At 51.3% G+C, this 19800-nt stretch overlaps 5 non-coding genes across 5 annotated transcripts; 1 reads left to right on the top strand and 4 right to left on the bottom strand.

Annotated features, from left to right (window-relative positions):
• Positions 1-1891: 1891 nt before the first annotated feature.
• On the bottom strand, positions 1892-1965 carry TRNAI-AAU (transfer RNA isoleucine (anticodon AAU)). The gene has a single exon. It is a non-coding gene; the product is annotated as a tRNA-Ile (tRNA).
• A 4634-nt stretch (positions 1966-6599) lies between these two features.
• TRNAF-GAA (transfer RNA phenylalanine (anticodon GAA)) lies at positions 6600-6672 on the bottom strand. Its single transcript has one exon. It is a non-coding gene; the product is annotated as a tRNA-Phe (tRNA).
• A 2108-nt stretch (positions 6673-8780) lies between these two features.
• Positions 8781-8852, bottom strand: TRNAC-GCA (transfer RNA cysteine (anticodon GCA)). Its single transcript has one exon. It is a non-coding gene; the product is annotated as a tRNA-Cys (tRNA).
• A 3247-nt stretch (positions 8853-12099) lies between these two features.
• TRNAS-CGA (transfer RNA serine (anticodon CGA)) lies at positions 12100-12181 on the top strand. The gene has a single exon. It is a non-coding gene; the product is annotated as a tRNA-Ser (tRNA).
• A 5080-nt stretch (positions 12182-17261) lies between these two features.
• Positions 17262-17343, bottom strand: TRNAS-GCU (transfer RNA serine (anticodon GCU)). Its single transcript has one exon. It is a non-coding gene; the product is annotated as a tRNA-Ser (tRNA).
• Between the last annotated feature and the right edge of the window lie 2457 nt (positions 17344-19800).

The raw sequence follows: 19800 nt of genomic DNA on the forward strand, positions 1-19800 counted from the left end.
GATGCCGTCGTGCCCGGCCCAGGAAGGCGAGAATGGTGTTTCCTGCCACCTGCAGTTTGACTGGCTCCTTCCCCCCATTCCTGCCTTAGCTCCCGGGCTGACCTGGCAGCTGAAGTGGTTGGGGGCCCGGCAGCCTGGGCAGGGAGTCGGGTGGCCAGACCCTGGTGGGAAGAGTCTTGGTGCTACTTGTTTCCCTGCCCCCTCTGGTGCCCTCACTCCCCACCTGCAGCCCCTGCTGCCTGCCTGGGTCCCTGTGCTGTGTCAGACGCTCAATGAACCCTCCTGTTTCACATGGGCTGGGAGTGGCTCTGGGCTAGGGAACAGGGCTGTGTCATTCCCTATGGGAGCGGGAGGCCCCCAGAGCCCAGAGCGAGTGGACTCCCCAAGGGGCACACGGTGAGAGACAGGGGGCTGGCGGCTCAGGGAGGGGCGGTCCCAGGAGGCAGAGGGCACCTGTGACTCTCGGCTGGCAGCTGACACTCTGCTCCTTGCTTCCCTCCCGCTGCTTCACCTCCCAGGGCTTCTTTCTCCTTCCCTGTCCATAGCAGGCAGCTACACAAAGGCAAGTCACCAAACCAGACACCCCTGTGGCCAGCAGAGCTTCTCAGGGCGCCCCTGCCTGCCCCATGCTGAGAGCCAGGCCCAAGCAGGAAAGAGGCGGGTGGGCCCTCTTGGCGCCAGGGTCTCACCACCCATCTTCCCGACGTCAGCAGCCACAGCCCCTGTCAGCCACTGGGTCAGCACAGGACGGGGGCAGGAAATGGCCAAGTAGCGAGTTAGGGTGTGAGGGGACGGTAAAGCTCATCTTGCCTTGCAGGGCCACCAGCAACAGCATCTCTTGTGCACTGCTGGGAGTAAAGCATCCCTGAGGGAGAAGTGGTGATGTGAGAGCAGCCCCCATAGCCGCTGAAGTAGCTTTGTGGGGGGTACATTAGTGTGAAGCGTTAAGGGCCCCCTGGTTCAATCCCAGTCCTTGGTGGAAATCTTAGCTCCTGTGGCTGAGCCCTTGTGTGGGTGCATCTACACCTGGGCTCTTATTTCTAGCAAATCAGACACTCCAGACACTCCAGAGTTGCACATGAAGCAGGGATTTAAATAGCAAGTGCTTCATTTGCATACTCTCACCCATGTGCTGTTCTGAAAGTGAAAGGGCGTCTGGGGCTGCTGCATTACTTCAAACCAAGCCCCTTGGTTCAAACTAACGTTACTCGTCATTTTTTGCCCTCTGTGCCTTCCCCCCCCCCAGCACACACCAATCCCCCCCCAACACACCCTCTTCCCACTTTCCTCTCCCCCTCCCCCTGCTGGTAACACAAACAGGACTTTTCCCTGTTGAAAGAACAAACTCTCTGGTTGGGGAATGTAGAACTGGGGAGGGGCTGGGGAAAGACCCTGGGAGGAGGAGGAGGCTGGGAGAAAGGGCTAAGGCTGGCACCTTCCTCTGGTGGTCCCACTGCCTCATGTCAGGGGCCTCAGCAGCGCCGGGGGGTGGCTCCAGGGGGAGAAGCTGGTTCAGGGGAACTTGAGCTGCTGGGCCACTGAAGCAGGCCCCCAGCAGCAGCCTCTGTGCAGGGCTCATACGCTCCAGGCATCCCAGTCATATTGAGTCTCCCCATGTGGCTTGGGCTCCACAGCCTGCCCCTCCCCAGCTGGTGCCTTGATGCCTTGAGGTAGCCACTGCAGCAGCAGGAATTTGGGCATCAGTTCCCCTGTTGTTGGGGACAGGAAGCCAGGCCCAGGCCCTTTCAGCCACTGGGGCTGTGCAGGCTGGAGCCTCCCCCCCAGCTCTCTGCCCTGCTTCCTGCAAAGCTCTCAGCCTTTTGCTTGTTTCTGCTTCCCTGTCCACAGCAGGCAGCTAAAGGAAGGGAAGTCACCAAACCAAACACCCCTGTGGCTAGCATGGGACTTGAACCCAAGACCTTGGTGTTATTAGCACCACGCTCTAACCAGCTGAGCTAGCCGGCCTACAAAGAAGTATGTCACCAGTGACTCTTTCAAGAGAGGCACCTCAGGCAGCTGCAGGGACGTCTCTGCAGCTGCCAAGGTCTCTTCTCTGACAGGGCCACTAGCGACTCACTGTGACATGGGCTGGCTAGTCCAGCTGGTTTGAGGTTTGGTCAAGGTGGCTGGTGGCCGGCAGACCCAGGGCAAAGAGGCAGCCGGAATCTCTTGCTGCCAGCACCTTGCCTCCCAGCTTCTTCCCTGCCAGCAGCAGCCGCAGCCCCTTTTGGCCACTGGGTCAGTCCGGGAAGGGAGGCAGGAATGGGGCCTCAGATTGCAGGGTTCGGAGTCCTGAGCGCTGCCCTTGACACCATGGGACCTGAACCAACCACCCTCACTCAACTGGGCTAAACTGGTGCCCAGCTCATGCCCACTGGGACCTGCTTTACTTGGTTTCCTTCCACCCAGAGCCCCGTTCTTCTCCTGGGTTGCAAGGATCGTCACTGGGATGGTTTCTCATATCCCAGCACTGGGCCATCTCTCCGGTGACAGGAGACGGGGCTGGTTTCAGGATTTCTTTTAGCCCAGCAGCAAGCAAGGGGAGATGGAGGAAAATCAACCCCGTTTGCAAGCTTTGTGTGACAGGAGGGGTGTGAGCTGCAGAGTCCGTCCCCTCAGAAGGGGCATTTGGGTGCACCCAGGGGCAGCAAGAATTCAGGCCCTCAGGCAAGTGCATTGGGGACAATGTGTGAGCCCTTCCATAAACATTTTCTGCTCCCACTGGGGAAGGCAGCTGGGCAGGACCAGCCTGCAGCCCACGTCCCTTTCAGCCCCAGGTGCAGGAGGTAACAGAGAGGGGAGGAAAGTCCATGGCCAGAGCCTCCTCCCAGCAGTCTGGCCCTGCGCAGAGTCTGTGCATGATGGAGCCTCTTCCAGCAGGGCTATTGCCTGTTCTTTGCAAAGTGCTCAGCCTGTTTCATTTTTTTGCAGGCCCATTGTATGTGTCCCTGGTGGCTTCATTTGGGCTATGTCTACACTCGCGGCTTCTTGTGCAAGAACATCTTGTGCAAGGGTTCTTGTGTAAGAAGTCTTGCGCAAGAAAACTTCCACACTGCCATGTGCGAGCTGTGCTCTCTTGCACAAGAAAGCTCTGGTGGCCATTTTAGCCATAGGGCTTTCTTGTGCAAGAAATCCCTGCTGAGTGTTCACACTGTCCTCTTGTGCAAGAGGGCTTACACCTGTCAAAAAAGAGCGTAGGTCTTGCGCAAGGAGCCTTCTCTTACCACACCGTACTGTAAAATTACTTGTGCAAGAGGGGGCAGGCAGTGTGGACGCTCTGCAGATTCTTGCGCAAGAACGGCTGTACTTGCGCAAGAAGCCACGAGTGTACACATAGCCTTACAGTTTTCAATCTTTACATTTGCATCCCTTTTTGGAAAGAGGGTGCAAGTGTAAGCATACCATATGTAGCTCGAGTTGGCTTCCATCAGTTGAGCCTGGCTGTGTCCCTACTGCAGGAACCCAAAGGGAGCAAAGAGCAGAAGTCCTGGAAGCTGGCGGGGTACCCTCTGAATTTGATTTAGTGAGTCTTAGTTGGACTTGCTAAATCAAACTCCATAGGATTGATTGCAGACATTCCTCTCCCACTGGGCATCGTTCTTGTTCTCCTGCACTACACAGCCCATGGAGACCAAGCACCTGCCAACAGGCATTCAGATCACACCCTTGTTGAATTGATGGGAATAGAAACCAGACACACAGCAGGTTTGAACTTGTTTCAGTGAAGAAATGGGTTTGCCTGGTTTACCAGCATTCACACAGGAACATGTTAGGGATTCATAGTAATTTTAGGAATCCCTGCGCAATAGGAATCCAGAATGTGATGTAACTGGAAATGCAAGAGTTTCAATGAAGTTGATCACTCTTTTAGGGAGCACTTAGAGTTGATCCAAGGACCACTTTACCTGCAGCCAAACACTCTACCACTGAGCTACACCCCCATTACGGTGGGCTGCTTGCATCCAGTGTTACGAAATTAGCCACTGGAAGCACTTTCTGCAGGAGCAGGTGGTGCCTTGCACACATGATGGGGGGAGGACGGCCCTCTATGGGGTCAGACATATGTGGTGTCCCCCAACCTACGATCAGCATGACACATCATGATAGCACATCATCCACTGTGCTCCTGCCTCCTGTCCTGTGCGTGTTGCAACCTCACAGCACTCAACTGATGTTCTCTCCGAGGGGCCCGAAGATGTTTGGGAGGCCTCCTGCATCTGGGGAAGTGGTTCCAAGGTGCTGCTGCCCAGGTGTCTCCATCTCAGACTCCACAATTATCCTGCCCCCAGGACTTGCTACAGCTCCTCAAACTATGTACAGTGCTGCGGTGCTTCCCCAGAGCGGGAGCTGCGCTCATGGGCCCTCACATACTCCTGCCACAATTCCCTGACCTTGGCTCTGACTTGGTCTGGGGAGGGGGGAGGTGGCCTTTCTTTGCAAGGCCATCAGCCATTCAGCCATAAATATCTGCATTCCTCCACCTGGACTGCAGGGCCCGCAGAGACTCCTTCTTGATCCACAGCTCCAAGAGAGTTTGTATCTCAGGGCTAGACATTGACGGTGCCTGGTGTTTGCTGCCTCCTTCTTGGTCCTGCGATGTGTCCCTGGAAGGGCCAGAGGGGTCTCCGGGGGCTTGTGCCTGTGACATGGCTCTCCAAGAGGCAGGACACGCTCCATCTTAGCCAAACGGCTGAGAAACACTTTATGACAAAAAAACGTGAGGACAGCTCTTGGTCTATATCCCTGGGCAATACAGAGTGTTCGGCAGCCACCTCCCTGCGTTGCTCTTGAACTTTGCCCAAGAGCCAAGAAGCTGTACTCGCCCACCCAGAAACCTCTGCAACATCTCTGCCACCCAATCCCTTACACCACAGAGCTGCTACTACCCCAACATCACCACTCCTGATTTTAGTGAATCGGGCAAGAAGTTATGCTTTACCCTAAACCATACGGGCACCCTCTTACCTCGTGTGCTTCATGGCAGATGTGCACTTCCCTCACTAATTTTCACAGCTATACTCAGCACAGGTCTTGGTGGTATAGTGGTGAGCATAGCTGCCTTCCAAGCAGTTGACCAGGGTTCAATTCTCAACCAATGCAATTTGGGGAGATAGTTGCACAACGCTTTGCAGAACTTCTACTTTAACCCTGAGAAAACAGGCACAAGTGGGTCCAGCTGCCTCGAAGGGCTTTTATTCCTCTTTGAGAGGAAGGAAGTGCTTGATCTTAGCCAAACAGCCAAGAAGAAACACAAGGACAGATCTTGGTTCAGCTCCCAGGGTGATGCTGAGTGTCCGGCAGCCACTTCCCCTCCTCTCCCTTTGCTGCTCTTGAACTTAGCTCAGCAGCTGAGAAGCTGCACTCTCCCACCCAAAAACCTCTGTGACTCCTCTCCCCCCAGCTTCTTTGTGAACCCTCACTCAAGGGTTTCTAGGGAGGAGCTTCTAGGAACCGGAATTCCTGTCTGTAGGGTGGGTCTGGGAGCCCCCAGCCTTTGGATCCATGTGAGACGTGATCCCAGGGAAACCATCTCCTGGAGCTTCTCCTTGTCCCATGGAGCTCAGGGCAGAGGGACCCAGGGCCGGGGGCTGTGTGGTGCCAACGTGTGTAACACATGGCAACGTTTCTCCTTCCTCTGCCAGAGAGGGAGCCAGATAGGTACCTTGAGACCACGTACAGATGGTCAGGGTCTGTAGAGGTGAAGCCACTGAATGGAAAAAGCAAGGAGAGCAGAGTATCAGCTACCATCTGAGAAACTCGAACATGGGACAGTGTGATTGTCCTATTGTGTGAGGGGCAGGACTTTGATTTCTGCAATCTGAGTTCAAATCTCAGTGGGGCGTGTTGGTTTGTGCAAATCTCTGAGAGTCAATCTTCTTGCCCCTCTCCTCCAATTCCACTTTGTGCTGCTTGACTTTTTCAATCTAAGGAATTTAAAGAAAGCATTTACAAAAGCAGCTCCAGTGGCACAATAGGTTGGCTTACAGTACTGCTAAAATGGTGAACCCAAGAGACATGCTGAGGTTGAGAGTTGAAACCTTGCCTGGAGCAGTGGTTTTCAGTCCCTTCAGGGCGATGTTCTTGCATTGAACCCTGGGGGCACTGGGATTGCACCCCAGAGGATGGGATCAGTGAAAATTCCCAATTCACATATTATGGCCTCATCAGAGTAAATGCTGGGTGGTCAGGATCTGAGGCAAACTGGCACAGAGAGGGTTGGACCCTTGGCCCTCTTTCTGCCTGGTCCTTCCTGTCCATCCATCTTCCCATTCCCATCCCCCCCATCAGCAGCTACCATCCATTTCAGTCTCTGGGTGAGCTCAGGAAAAGAGGCAGGAAATCGGACAAAGTAACAAGACAAGCAACTAACCCTCAACTTCCCTTGTGCTCTGAGAGTCCAGTTTGCTGAGACCTGCCCCTGAGAGGGCTGGCTTGATGCTGCTCTGAGGAGAGCTCCTTTATCCTTCCCTGGCAGAGGAGGGGCAGGACTTGCTGGCTCTTAAGTGGAGGAGCAGGGCAGACAAGGCCTTTCTAGGGCACTCAGCTGGGCTCTTCACAGAGGAGCCAAAGAAGGGATGAGCCTTAAGAGTAAAGGCTTTTGCCAAAGCCTGGGATTGAACCAAGGACCTTTAGATCTTCAGTCTAACACTCTCCCCACTGAGCTACTTTGGCACCTTATGTGCCTGATTTCCCCACTTCTCTCCCAATATGTCTGCACTGCATGTTGTGCTTCCACAAAAACCTCCCCCTGTGTGTGTGGCTGGCAGGGGTTGCTAGATGGATCCATTCATATGTAGCTTTACTGAAACCCCCCTTGTTTCTGCCTTTAACCTCCCCTGGCCCAAGGGATGCTGCCCAATAGAACAGTCCCTGTAAGAAATGTGTCACTTTCACCCCTGGGAGCAGCTCAGCCATGCAAAGGGGCTGCCTGGGGCAGGGCATTAGCCCTGCAGGGCAGGGGTGGGTGTGGCAGTGACATCATAGGGGCCTTTCACAGCACTTCATCTCATTGGCTAAAGGAGGTTGGAAGGTGATGACCTCACAGAGAGTCCATGACAATGGCCAGGTGGGACAGGCTTCAGGGCAGGGGCCATCTCAGAGCCCCCCATGGTTTTGCTGCAGGGTGTCTCCTTCTGGAGATCTGCCCTTGAGGCCAGAGAGGGAATGAGGGTCACAAGCATGAGTGTGAGGAGGAGCCTCATTGGAGCATTCGTCTTTCCCGTGACTAACTGACCTAGAACACAGACGTCCTTGTGGAGAAGGGAAGAGTCTCCAAGAGAAGCCCTGTTGGTACAGCGGGGGAATTAGCTCAAGTGGTAGAGCGCTCACGTAGCATGTGAGAGGCAGTGGCATCAATGCCCACATTCTCCACTAATGGGGTAAATCCCCATTTTTCTTCTCACACACAGAGCCAGCGAGGGGGCTAATTGTCTCCATTGGCCCCCTCCCTCTTCCTACTTTGTCTCCCCAAAAGACAGTCAGGCCAGGGCAGGAGGCTGCTGGGACTCAGCCTCCCATTGCCTTGCAGTGAGAGAAGTGATGGAGACAGAGTTGCCCCACTGGGAAAGTGCCTGATACACAGGGGAGAGGCAGCGGCTCCCTCCACATGGTCTCCAGCTGGATCCCTGGGGGTGGGCCATTGGCTGCTTCCTTGCTGGCCTAAAGAGAGAGCTCTTTGCCCCACCTCCATGATCCTCCTCACAAAGCTGATTGGCTGGCTGAGAATGCCACTCAAGGGCACAATCGCTCAGCTCCCTGGGATGCACTGAGTGACAGAGCAGACTGACGGGAGGTGTCGGTGGAGCAGGTCACCAGCCCAGCCCCTGAGCTCAGCCCATGCGGGAGGCAGCCAGGCAGGAGTCAGAGCCGGGCAGGGCCAGGGGACGGGAAAGGGGTGAGTCAGAGAACAGAGACAGGGCAGCAATAAAGAACATCCACAAACCCAGCCTAACTGCTTGGCCGGCTGCCATGCGAACCACGACTCCATCCTCCGCCAGCCCCCAGCGCTTAGCCCACCCAGCCCCACTGGGCTAGTGCTGAGTGTGCCATGGAGCTTCCTGTAGCGCTGCCCATGCAGGAGGGGGGAGGGGCAGTTTGAGTCACCCAGCTGTGCCCCTTCTGAAAAGGGCAAGTGTTGTCTTAGCAGTGAGGGAGAGGTGGGAAAGGAGCCTGAAGTAACCTCTTGGGTCACAGCTGCTGTAACATGTGGTAATGAGGTGAGAAAAATGACTAGGCAGTTGTTATGTGAAAGTTCAGGCTGGTTTCCCTGACTGGGAATGGAACCCAGGCCACAGCAGTGAGAGTGCTGGATCCTAACCACTAGACAAGCAGGGACACATAAATGAAGCCCCTAGCCTTTCACAGGCCATTTTCTGTCCACTTCAGGATTGGGGGGAGGGTCCATTCTCCCTTGCCCAGAGGGACAAGAACAGCCAAACAGAACTTCAAAGCAACCAGACTGGGCCATTCCAGTTGTCCAGCTAGCCCAGGATCCTGTCTCAGGACAGCAGCCAAGTTCATTCTCCCAAGGGAATCCTCAGCACAGACAATTATTACATGATCCCTCCCATCGCCCATTCTCAGCTTCTGGAATACACCAGCTAGGGACACCTGCCCTGTCCATCTTGGTTAAATGCCATTCATTGTGGACCCTGGGGCTTCCAAAGTAGAGTAGCTCTGCATTAAGGATTCTTATTAATGTAAAAAATATCAAGCAATGTAAAGCCAGAGTGTGATGGAACTGGAAAGGAAAATATTTCCAAGTGAAGGAAATTTCTCCAAGGGAACCCTTGGAGTTGAACCAAGGACCACTTGATCTGCAGTCAAACACTCTGCCACTGAGCTACATCCCCATGAAAGTAGACATCTACAACCAGTGTTGGGAACTGGGCAGGGAACAAGAGGCTTTCATGTAACACACATCTCAGCTGCGATGGTCCCTCACTGACCCCAGATTGTGACTGGTCCTAACAAGGGATTTGCCCTGAAAGCAGCAGAGCTGGGGCAGGACAGAGAGTCCTGAGCGATGGAGGGGCTGGAGGGAAGCCAGGAGAACAGAGGCCAGCCTGAAAGCTGAGAGCCCCAGGTACCACCCTTGGGTGTCAGCTGTAGGTGCCATGGTGTAAGGGGCATTGTGGGAATAAAAGTTGGGGCAGCAGGAAAGGGGCCGGCCCCTCAGCACCAGTGAGCCGGTGGGAGAAGATGGAAGTGAATCCTGCTTCCTCTCATGGGCAAAGGCAGCACATTTCCAGCGGAGCTAATTCTGCCCCACCTGCAACCTGCCTCCAGTGCTCCTGCCACTGCCTGGCCCAGGAGGGCTGGTGTCCAGCAGCTCTCTGCCCCAACATGGCTGGATTTCGGGAAGAGCAAGTAGAAAGTGGGGGGTGGGGAGTGGCTACTGGAGCCACTTAGCCCCCTGGCTGGCTCTGACAATAAAAAGAAAAATTGGGATTTTCCCCCTTAGTGCAGAATGTGGGCACCAATCCCACTATCTCATGCATGCAAAGCTACATTAGCAGGGGCCTTCTGGGAGGCGAGGCTCTTCTCTTCTCCACAGAGACATCGGCCTTCTAGGTCAGTTAGTCGTGGGAAAGGAGAAGGCTCCAAAAAGGCCTCAAGGGCAACTCTCAAGGAGACTCCCTGCAGCAAAGCCGTGGAGGGCTCTGAGATGGCTCCTGCCCTGCAGCCTGTCCCACCTGGCCATTGTCATGGACTCTCTGTGAGGTCACCACCTCCCAACCTCCTTTAGCCAATAAGCTGAGGGGCTGCAAAAGGACCTTGTGATGTCACTGCCACACCCACCCCTGCCCTCCAGGGCTAATGTCCTGCCCCAGGCAGCCCCTTTGCATGGCTGAGCTGCTCCCAGGGGTGAAAGTGACACATTTCTTACAGGGACTGTTCTATTGGGCACCACCCCTTGGAAGGGGTAAGACTCAAGGCAAGAAGTTGAGGGAGGGGTTATAATAGGACAGTACCTGTAAGAAAATGTGGATTGGAGTGTTGGAGGCTCAGGAATTTGAGGAATAAGGGATCTTTCGGAAAAGGTTTTATTTTCCGAAAGATCCGTGTCTAGACTGGCGATATTTTCTGGCAAAGCTCCGAGCTGGAAAAAAGCGGCTGCCATTTTTATGCAAATGAAGCAGGGGGGATTTAAATCCCTGCTTCGTTTGCAATTGTGATGTGTCTAATTTGTATCCCTTTTATGGAAAAGGGATGCAGTCTAGACACAGCCCATGGGACCATCAGCAAGCCCTTAAAGTGAAGAGGCCCAGGGCCAAACTGGAGTCAGGGGAAGCAGGAGGCAGGAAGAGCCCCAGTCTACACAGCTACTTTTGGTGCAAAAATGGACCTTAATTAATTATGCAACTAAAGCATGGCAATATGCTAATCAGCACTTCATTTCCATATGCTTTTGTGGAAGAGAGGTGCAGTATAGAGATAGCCTAGGTCAGGGGTGTCCAAACTTTTTTCAAAGAGGGCCAGATTTTATGAAGTGAACATGCGTGAGGGCCGACCATTTTGCCTGACATTCTTTGAACCATTAAAATTAAACACAAATTAACTATTTTATGCAAAGTTTATTGCAAACGGCATACTTTTCATTTCATCACATGGATGACAAATCTAAACAGGTGTTAAATCACTCTGCCTTTCATATCTGAAGGCCAGATGAAAAAAAAAATCCAGGAAGCTGAAATATATGTCAGGAACATTGTAAAGTACATTACATATTATTGGTAATAAAGGTTGTCTGTCAACTTTTAAGTTCAAAAAATATGAACAGGAACATAACACCAAGTATACATGTTGTGTCCAAATATATTTATAACTGATTTAGACCAACTGACATTAACTGAGATTTTACAATGTATTCATCTCAATACATATGGATTCGTTGTGGGCCATAAAAGATAGATATTGCCAAATTACCTGTGGGGCTGTATTAAACCGGAACACGGGCCGCAATTGGCCCGCAGGCCGGACTTTGGACATGCCTGGCCTAGGTGGTAGATAGCCATGAAGTGACATAGACTCAGGAAAAATCTCTGGGCTGCAATCCTTAGTTACACCAATTAAAAATAATTCACCAGTTCAGACATGATTTCTAAGCCCTCACACGAGAAAAATAATAAAACCGGATGGACTCTCTAGACTACTCCCTACTTACACATGTCAAGATATCCATTGCTAACACTGCGTGGCCTAATGGATAAGGCGTTTGTCTTTGAATCAGAAGATTGAGGGTTCATGTCCCTTTACAGTTGCATTTTGTGTGCTTGGGGTCCTGCTACCTGTAACAATATGGTTTTTCTATAGTCCTCTTGCAAGGCTTGAAGCTATTTGGTGAGCCTAAACTAAACTAAACCTTCTTCTGTAGCCAGACTGAAGAGCGGCAGCAATGAGCTGTAAAGTATAGAGTCACATTCAATCTAAATGATATTTAAATACCGTCACACTAGACCGTGACAAGGGGGTCTGATCCTAATGACACCCACTGTCACCAAGTAAGAAACAGATCTCAGGATGGGTAGAGAAAACTTAGTTAACAGCATTTTGTCTGGCAAAAAACTGCTTATCGATAGTTGTGTTTGTGCAATCGGCAGTCTATGATTATTGTCCTCACTTTCCTATTGTTTGTCTGTGTGATCGCTGTCTGGATTGTGACTGTTTCTGTCTGCTGTATAATTAATTTTGCTGGGGGAAAATCAAAGGTGATGGAGTATGATTGGTTAGGTAAATCATAATAGTATGTTCTCTTTGGTTAGTAAAATCATATTAAAAGAATTGGTTAAACAGGACTCAATTTTCACTCTATAAACTGGGGTCCAAGAAGGAGACCAGGGAGAAGAAGGAAAAGAGGAAAAGAGAAGAGGAAGAAGGAGGAAAAGGAAAAGGAAAAGGAAAAGGAAAAGGAAGGAAGAAGAAGGAGGGAAGACCTGGAAGCAGAACTCACCTCCAAGCCAGCCTCAGACCAGAACGGCCAGGACCCTGTGCATGACCGTTGAAATGGTTTGCTGTGTGAATTCTGTGGGTCAGGTGATGTCAGGCCTGGACACTGAGATTATTTACCAGTTTCCCAGGCTCTTTTTTTTTCTCACAGCTGTGATGGCCGAGTGGTTAAGGCGTTGGACTCGAAATCCAATAGGGTTTCCCTGCGCAGGTTCAAATCCTGCTCACAGCGAGGCCTGTGTTTTGGCCATACCCCTTCTTAGGGCAACATGGTACCCAAACCCTGAGAAGAACATGCCTGTTCCATCAGAAAGGAAACCTGTAGAAGGCAACAGGGGCTACAAAAGCAGGAGAGAACATGGATTGCAGGGTGCTCTCTCCAAAAGCCAGCCCTCGTTGGGTAGAAAGATGCTGGGCCCAGCGGCCTCCCTTCATCTGGCAAAGGCAGAAGTGATGGAGACAGGCCCAGGGAGCCGAGTTGTTCATGTGGGGAACAGAGATGGGGCAGCACAAAAGAACATCTATGAATGTCAGTGAGGGGCAAAGTGGCAGCAGCATATTTCACCGTAAGGGGCCTAGAGCTGGTGTCTTGGACAACTAGGACACACTGCTCTCCTGCCTTCCCTCCATCAGCTTCATCTCAGGACTCTCCGTCCTGCCCCAGCTCTGCTGCTTTCAGGGCAAATCCCTTGTTAGGACCAGTCACAATCTGGGGTCAGTGAGGGTCCGTCCTACCTGAGGTGTGTGGGCTACAAAAGCCTCTTGTTCCTCTTCTGTCAGCTCCTAACAGTGCAAACATCGGGGAGTGTAGCTCAGTAGTAGAGTGTTTGGATACAAATTATATGAGCGTTACTTCAAATCCAACTGACCATTCAATGGAAACATTTATCTCTCCAATTCCATTACACTCTAGGTTTCTATTCTTTGGATTCTATAAATGAATACGAACCCTTACTGCTGTCCTGTGCCAACGCATATAAACCAGGCAAACCCGTCCCTCAGCTGGAGCCAGCTCAAACCCGCTGTGTGTCTGGTTTCTGTTTCCATCCATTCAACAAGGGTGTGATTTGGAAGCCCAATGGCAGGTCCTTGGTGTCCATTAGGTGTCCCCCAGTAGCCTAATGGAAACGTCGTGGCTCCTTATACCAGGGATTGTGGGTTCAAGTCTTGTCTGGGTTGACAGTTGTGATGTTTCCTCTTTAGCTTCCTCCTTGCCATGTTATCTGTGAGATGCCCCAATGCTGGGCAAGGGTCCCTGGAACTTCCATTTCCCCTAGACAGGACCCCTCAGGAGCAGACAGTGACACTGGTGTTAGGCGCAGACAGGAGGAGAGTGTTTGCTAAAAGCTGAGGTTTGCACAGTGAGGTCACTTGCAGAGATGTAGTTGCTGGCTTCTCTGTATGCACCTTGGCACCTGTTACCCATCGGTACCCGCCATGTCTCAGCACCCAGACAGAAGGCCAGCTGTTACCAGATTTGCCCAATACTCTGTGGTATGCTCATTTATCAGGGTTACCCTTATGGGACTGGGGGAAGGTTAACAGTTCTATCAGTGTGCTGTTGGTGCTTACTTGGGCTCTCATATGGAGCTGAATTCTCCCTGCTGCCAATTCCCTCTCCCACTGGAGCTCTCCTGCAGGAACTAGGTTCCTCAGGATGGGGTTCTTCCCACCTTAGCAACACACACAGACACTCACACCCACTAATCAGAGCACGTCTGAGAGGACTGGGTACTCAGCACTCACAAGCTGACCTCCTCATATGTCCCTGGACTCAGCTGGCTGGGTTTCACAGCAATGCCACACAGCACCCTCATGTGCCTTTGGACTCCGTGGGCTGGATTAAACAGCACTTTAAGCTGCCATCCTCAGAAGCCCCCAGGTTCAGCACCCCCTATCCCCACTTTCACACCACAGTCATTCACAGGTAAACCACACGATGAGCAAACCCCACAGGATTTTGGGCACTACAGGGATCTTTTGCTTGGGTACAAGAAGCGTTGTTGCAGAGCGAATGGGGAAGCCAAAACAACACCCCTTAAGGAAGAGTGAGCAAAAGAGAAAGAAAGAGAAAGAAGCAACCAGTTTAACAATGAAAGTGATTTATTTCTGAGTAGTGAATAGATATCAAACAGTTACAATATTAAATCTAACAATTACAATATGAAATCTAAATTGAAACTGATTACAAACGTTAGGTAACCATATAACAGTTTACACAGGGCAGGGTCAGGAGGCTATGCTTAGAGATAGTTGAGAGAGAGAAAGAGAGACCTCACCACTCCACGGAGCTTGCACTGATCGGGGTTCCCAGATGATGATGGTAGCCGGGGGTCCAGAGGGCAGGAGAAAAGCAGGACAGAGCCCCCAGCACGATCAGACAGGAGATGAAGAAGTCTCAATGGAACTGATGCAGTTTAAGTCCAGGTATCAGAACAGTTTTCTTGGGGCAAGGATAGGAGTTTTATAGAGATAGTTCAAAGAGAAAGAGGAGAGACAATAGAGACTGATCACACCTGGTTATGGGTGATATTCCTTGAACGAGCTCACAATGCAACTAGGCAGTTTCAGTATTTTAGATGTCAATAGGATCGTTACTAGAATTGGTCTGATAATGACTAATTTGGGTGTGAGCAGGCTTAGGTTCATTAGCATCTGGAGCAGGGATTTCCCATCAGGCAGTGCTTCTCTGCTTTCGGTGTCCCATAGTTCAGTGCGGTTCCTGCCTTGGAAGAGCTGCTCTCCATTCTGTATGCTAATGAGATGTCCCTCTGTTCCATCTTTAATGTAAATGAGGCGGGGGTGTTTCCTTAATTGTATCACCCTTGTCTGAAGCAGTTTAGATGTGTCTTCCCCGGCCTTTTCTTTGCTTTGTCTTTGATTCTAGCAGAGGCCTGAGGGAGGGGGATGGTTTTCCATGAATGTCACTCCCTGACTCTCCAAGAGCACAAGGCTGACAGGCGACCATGTTCTGGTTCCCCAAGAATCACAGAGCTGGTGGGTAACACAGTGCACATGGAGCCAGAGACGGTAGCGAGGGAGGCGGCTGCAGCACAATTCCAGGCCTGGGGCACATTGAACAACTGTTTGAAATATTTGTAAAACAAAAAATATGAAAAACTTTAGGCTCCATCGACACTGCAGGGTTCTTGCCCTAGAACTGCTTTGGGCAAGAGTTCTTGTGCAAGAGCACATCCACACTGCTATGTGCTCTGGCCCAAGAAGGCAGGGTAGCTTCGTTGTTTGATCGTTAGTTTGCTAAACTCATGGTTATGAGCTCAATCCTTGAGGTAACCATTCAGGGACCTGGGGCAAATCTGTCAAGGGTTGTTCCTAGAGTTTCCATGAGCACATGGACAGGACTAGCTGACCTCTCAAGGCTCTTCCAGCTCTATGAGATGGTGTATCTCCTTATAAAGAGCATCCATGGACACTCTCTTGTGCAAGAAAGCTCTAACAGCTGCTTTAGCCATAGGGGTTTCTGGCACAAGAAATCCGTCTTGCCTTTGCACACTGCCTTCTTGTGCAAGAGGGGGGAGGAATAACAGTTGCACAAGAAGCCATCTTTTCCAATGGTTTATTGCACATTATCTTGTGCATGAATGCACATGCAAGGTAAAAACTCCACTAGTTTTTGCACAAGAAAGGCCATTTCCACTGAGACATGAACTCAGATTGCAAGATTCAAAGTCCCAAGTGCTGCCCCTTACACCATGGGACCAACATGGCTCAGTGTGTGCGGGTACCTGAGATACTCAGTTTTCCAGCTGGCCTCTGCACTCCTGGCTTCCCTCCTGCTGCTTCATCCCTCTGGCTACGACTACACGGCACATATTTTGGAATGTGGTCTCGAATAGTGATTCCAAAATAGCTTATTTTGAACTAGCACGTCTACACTGCAGGGAAACCTCAGAATAGTCCGAGCAGGCTCCCCACTGTAAACGAGCTACCTCGATTTAGAGCCCTGGGAAGAATAACTCAGAATGGCCCTGGGGAGGGGCTAGTTCACACTAGCAGCAGTGGCGCAGCTACACAGGGCTTATTTTGAAATAGCTAATTGGAACAGGCGTTATTCTTAGTAGAATGAGGTTTGCAGAAGTCGGAATAAGCCGTCTGTTACTTCAGAATTATTTCAAAATAACGGAATTGCTGTGTAGACTCTTGCATTGTTATTGTGGAATAACGGCCATTGTTCCAAAAGAACTTTTGTGTGTGGACAGAACCTGCGCAGCCCAAGAGATGTGGTTGGCAGCTCCTCCCCACCATTGTTTTGTCAATTGAAGTGCAGGGCCCTGAAGACAAGGACCCAAGGTAGCCACTTTGGTTGCTTTCTGCTAAGGCCATGCTGGAGAGAGAAAAATGGCTCCTTCAACCTGCAGTTGAACCAGCGACCTAAGGATCACTTGCTAAACACACACTGTAGTCCTCTGCTCTGCCAGCTGAGCTAGCAAAGGGTACGTGAGCAATAGTAGTTTATCCAGGTTGTCCCTTCTGCAAGTCTCAGGGCAACTGCTCCTCCAAGTATATGGCATTGCTGATGAGGGGCAGAGGAGCACAGGGGCTGTCACAGGTACTTCACACGCAGACAGACCCCCTGAGTGAAACCTGAGCTAGATCCATCCATGTCACAGCAAAAGGAAGAAAGTTGGGTTCTTCTCATGTGTCTTCTTTGTTCCAGAGTTTCTAGGGGTGTGGCACCGAAACCTTTTGTGCTGGCTGTAATGTTTTCCTTTATTTAAAATGAAGTTTGATCAACTAACATGAGACAGTTCAAACACTTAATCATTTAATGATTTAAATGAAACTGTTCTCCCCAGCTGCAGCCCTAACAAAATGGCTGGGGTGTGATTATGTCATTAGTGGTGAGTGTCCATTAATAACCAAGAGTCTATGGAAAGGTTTGGGGAGGGCAGGGGCTCAGCAAAGGGGCAGGGAGAGCAGCTCACACACACCAAGGGGCTGGCCAGGGCAGGACATGAGCCTGCACGGCAGCAGTGACATCACAAGGAACTTTTTCAGCACCTCAGCTCATTGGCTGGGAGGCAGTGACCTCACAGAGGGTCCATGGCAACAGCCAGGTGGGACAGGCTGCAGGGCTGGGGCATCTCAGAGACCCCCATGGGCCTGGCTGCCTGGAATCTCCTTTGTGAGGTTTCCCCCTGAGGGCAGAAGGGATTGAGGGTCCCATCTGGGAGTGTCTCTGTGGAGATTTCCCCTTTCCCCAGGCTGCAGTGGGAGGGGCTGGGGCAGGCAGGGCTGGCACTGAACTGAAGAGAGACCTAGGAGAAGCAAGAGGAAAGGCTGTGAACATCCAATGAGGATGGGATTCAAACCTATGCGTGCAGAGCACAATGGATTAGCAGTCCATCGCCTTAACCACTCAGCTACCTCATCTGAGTATTGGGAATTTGTTACAAACTACCCAAAGCCATCACTGCGAGGAACCTTTGTGCCACTCGCAGGCTGGCCAGGGACACCCAGGGTGGGAAGGTTTTGGCTTTTCACAATGTTCCCTGGGCTGTTGTACAAAGCTCAGTGCTGGTAACAAACCCAAACACCCCTTGGCTACATCTACTCCGCAGGCTTCTTACACAAGAACTGTTTTGTGCAGGAGTTCTTGCGCAAAATGTCTTGTGTAATAGCACGTCCACACTGCCATGTGATTTTGCACAAGAATGTCCGTGGCAGTGTGCACACTCTCTTGTGCAAGAAAGCTCTGATGGCCATTTCAGCCATGTTGCCCGTTCATATTACCTTCTTGTGCAAGAGCTCTTGCACAAGAGGGTTTATTCCTCGTGGGCAGAGGAATAACTCTTGCCCAAGAAGCCCTCTTAACCTACATTTTGCCATAAATTTACTTGCACGAGAACGCGTGTGCAGTGTAGATGCTCCTCAAGTTTTTGCAGAAGAACGGCCATTCTTGAGCAAGAAGCCTGCAGTATAGATCTAGCCCCTGGGAGCCCAGAGACGGGCTGTCTAGTCACAGTCTGGCTCGGCGCGCGCTCTGCAATGGGAAGATGTCCATGGAGCAGGCAGATGGCAGCGGCACACGGCTCTGGTGGGCCCAGCATCCAGAGGAGCGTTTCCGATATGAGTGTTGACTGACAGTGTCTGTCTCTGGTCTGATTTCACAGTGTGGTGAGACACTGGCACCCACAGCAGCATGGATGGGATGGCTGGAGGGAGTGGCTGGCGGGCGGCCGGTAGGAGCAGTGGCAAGTGGCCAAGGGAGTGGGTGAGCCTCATTTGCATATTTAATGAGCCACCATTGTTGTGGAAGAGGCTCTTGCGCCAGAAGAAGCATCTACACAGCCCCTTGCGCAGTGCCACTACACTTAGCCTTATTTGCATATTTCTGGCGCAAGAACCTGCCAGTGTAGACATAGCCCAATTGTTTTCACTGTCAGGGGGCTCAGTGGCCCCTCCCTCTTCCTACTTGCTCTCCTAAAAAAGACAGACCTGGCTTCCCTTTCTTTTCCCCCAGCAATTGCCATGCTGCAAAGCAGATATCAAGAGACAGCAAAACCAACAATTTCTGTGGCACAATGGAAAGTGTGTTGGACTGTTAAGGTGTTATGATCCAGGTCAGTTATTCAAAGGTTGTGGGTTCAAATTTCACCACAATCACTTTAGCTGCTTCCTCGTTTCCAGAGCAGCTTTTACAGAACAGGCAATCCTTAGGCTGACACTAGGATGAGCTTTAGTCCAGCAGACCCCAGCAAGGGTGGAGGCTGTTCTGAAAGGCTGCACATGCCCATGGACCCTTTTGTCCCTCCATCTCTACTACTAGTGCTGTGCAACACTCAAGCTATGTCTACACTACACTGTTCTTTTGAAAAAGCTTGGTAAATTGTGAACCCCAGTTTGCATAGCTTTTTCTGCTTCTTTTTTTGGAAGAGGCTTTTCTGACATTTGGTCTGTCTACACTGGGACAAATGTGGGGAAAAAAACCCTTTTTTGGAACATCCCTTATTCATAAAATGAAGTTCACAGAGATGCCAAAAAAGCATGTCTGCTCTTCTGAAAAATTTAGTGGAAGAACAGATGTGATCCCTGGACTAAAGCATTGTCTCTTGTGCAAACAGAGCCCTGATGTAGCATCTTATTTCAAGTTTAGGGTTCAGCGTAGACAGAGGGTTGACATATGGTAAACATTTTGAGCTACAGAAGTTGTCATTTTTATCTTATTTTGAAAAACGCTTTGGTGTTTACACAGCACCACATTTTGAAATAACCTGCTATTCTGAAATGTCCCTTCCTTCTCATGGAATGAGGTTTACAGGGATGTTGGACTAGCGAGCCCGTTGTATTTCAAAATAATAGGGCACTGTTAAGATGCAGGATAGATATTACAGATGCCTTAGTACCCTGAAATAGCCCTGCAGGGTCAAGGTCACCTTATAGGACCACAACAGGTTTGATGCTGAATTTTCAGCCTTCTCCTCTTGGATGTCTTTGCTGCTGTCTACAGCCACGCGTAGGCCTGACTCTGCATTGCCAGGGCCCCAGCCCCTCCCAGACTGCCAGACAAGAGACAGAGCTGCCAGGGGGCAGGTGTTTTCAGACTCGCAGCAGGGGGCACAAATCCCTCTCTAGGGAGCCTGCAGGAAAGGGAGCCAAAGAAGGTGGATTTTGAGGACTCTGCCTCCCCACAGCCATCCCCACCCCCACAGGCTTTGGCAGAACAAGGGGGGGAGGCTCTGCTCACCCTACTGAGTCCCACTGAGATGTTGAGCTTTTGTCCTGCCCCCCTCAGCTTGGCCTCCCTCCTCTGCCCCATTCCTACCTCACTGCCTCCTTAGGAAAGTCACACAAGGGAAGCAGCAGGAGGAGCCGGCCCCATACGCCAGC

Source organism: Pelodiscus sinensis, chromosome 31 (genome assembly GCF_049634645.1).
Source record: "Pelodiscus sinensis isolate JC-2024 chromosome 31, ASM4963464v1, whole genome shotgun sequence".
Lineage (NCBI taxonomy): Eukaryota > Metazoa > Chordata > Testudines > Trionychidae > Pelodiscus > Pelodiscus sinensis.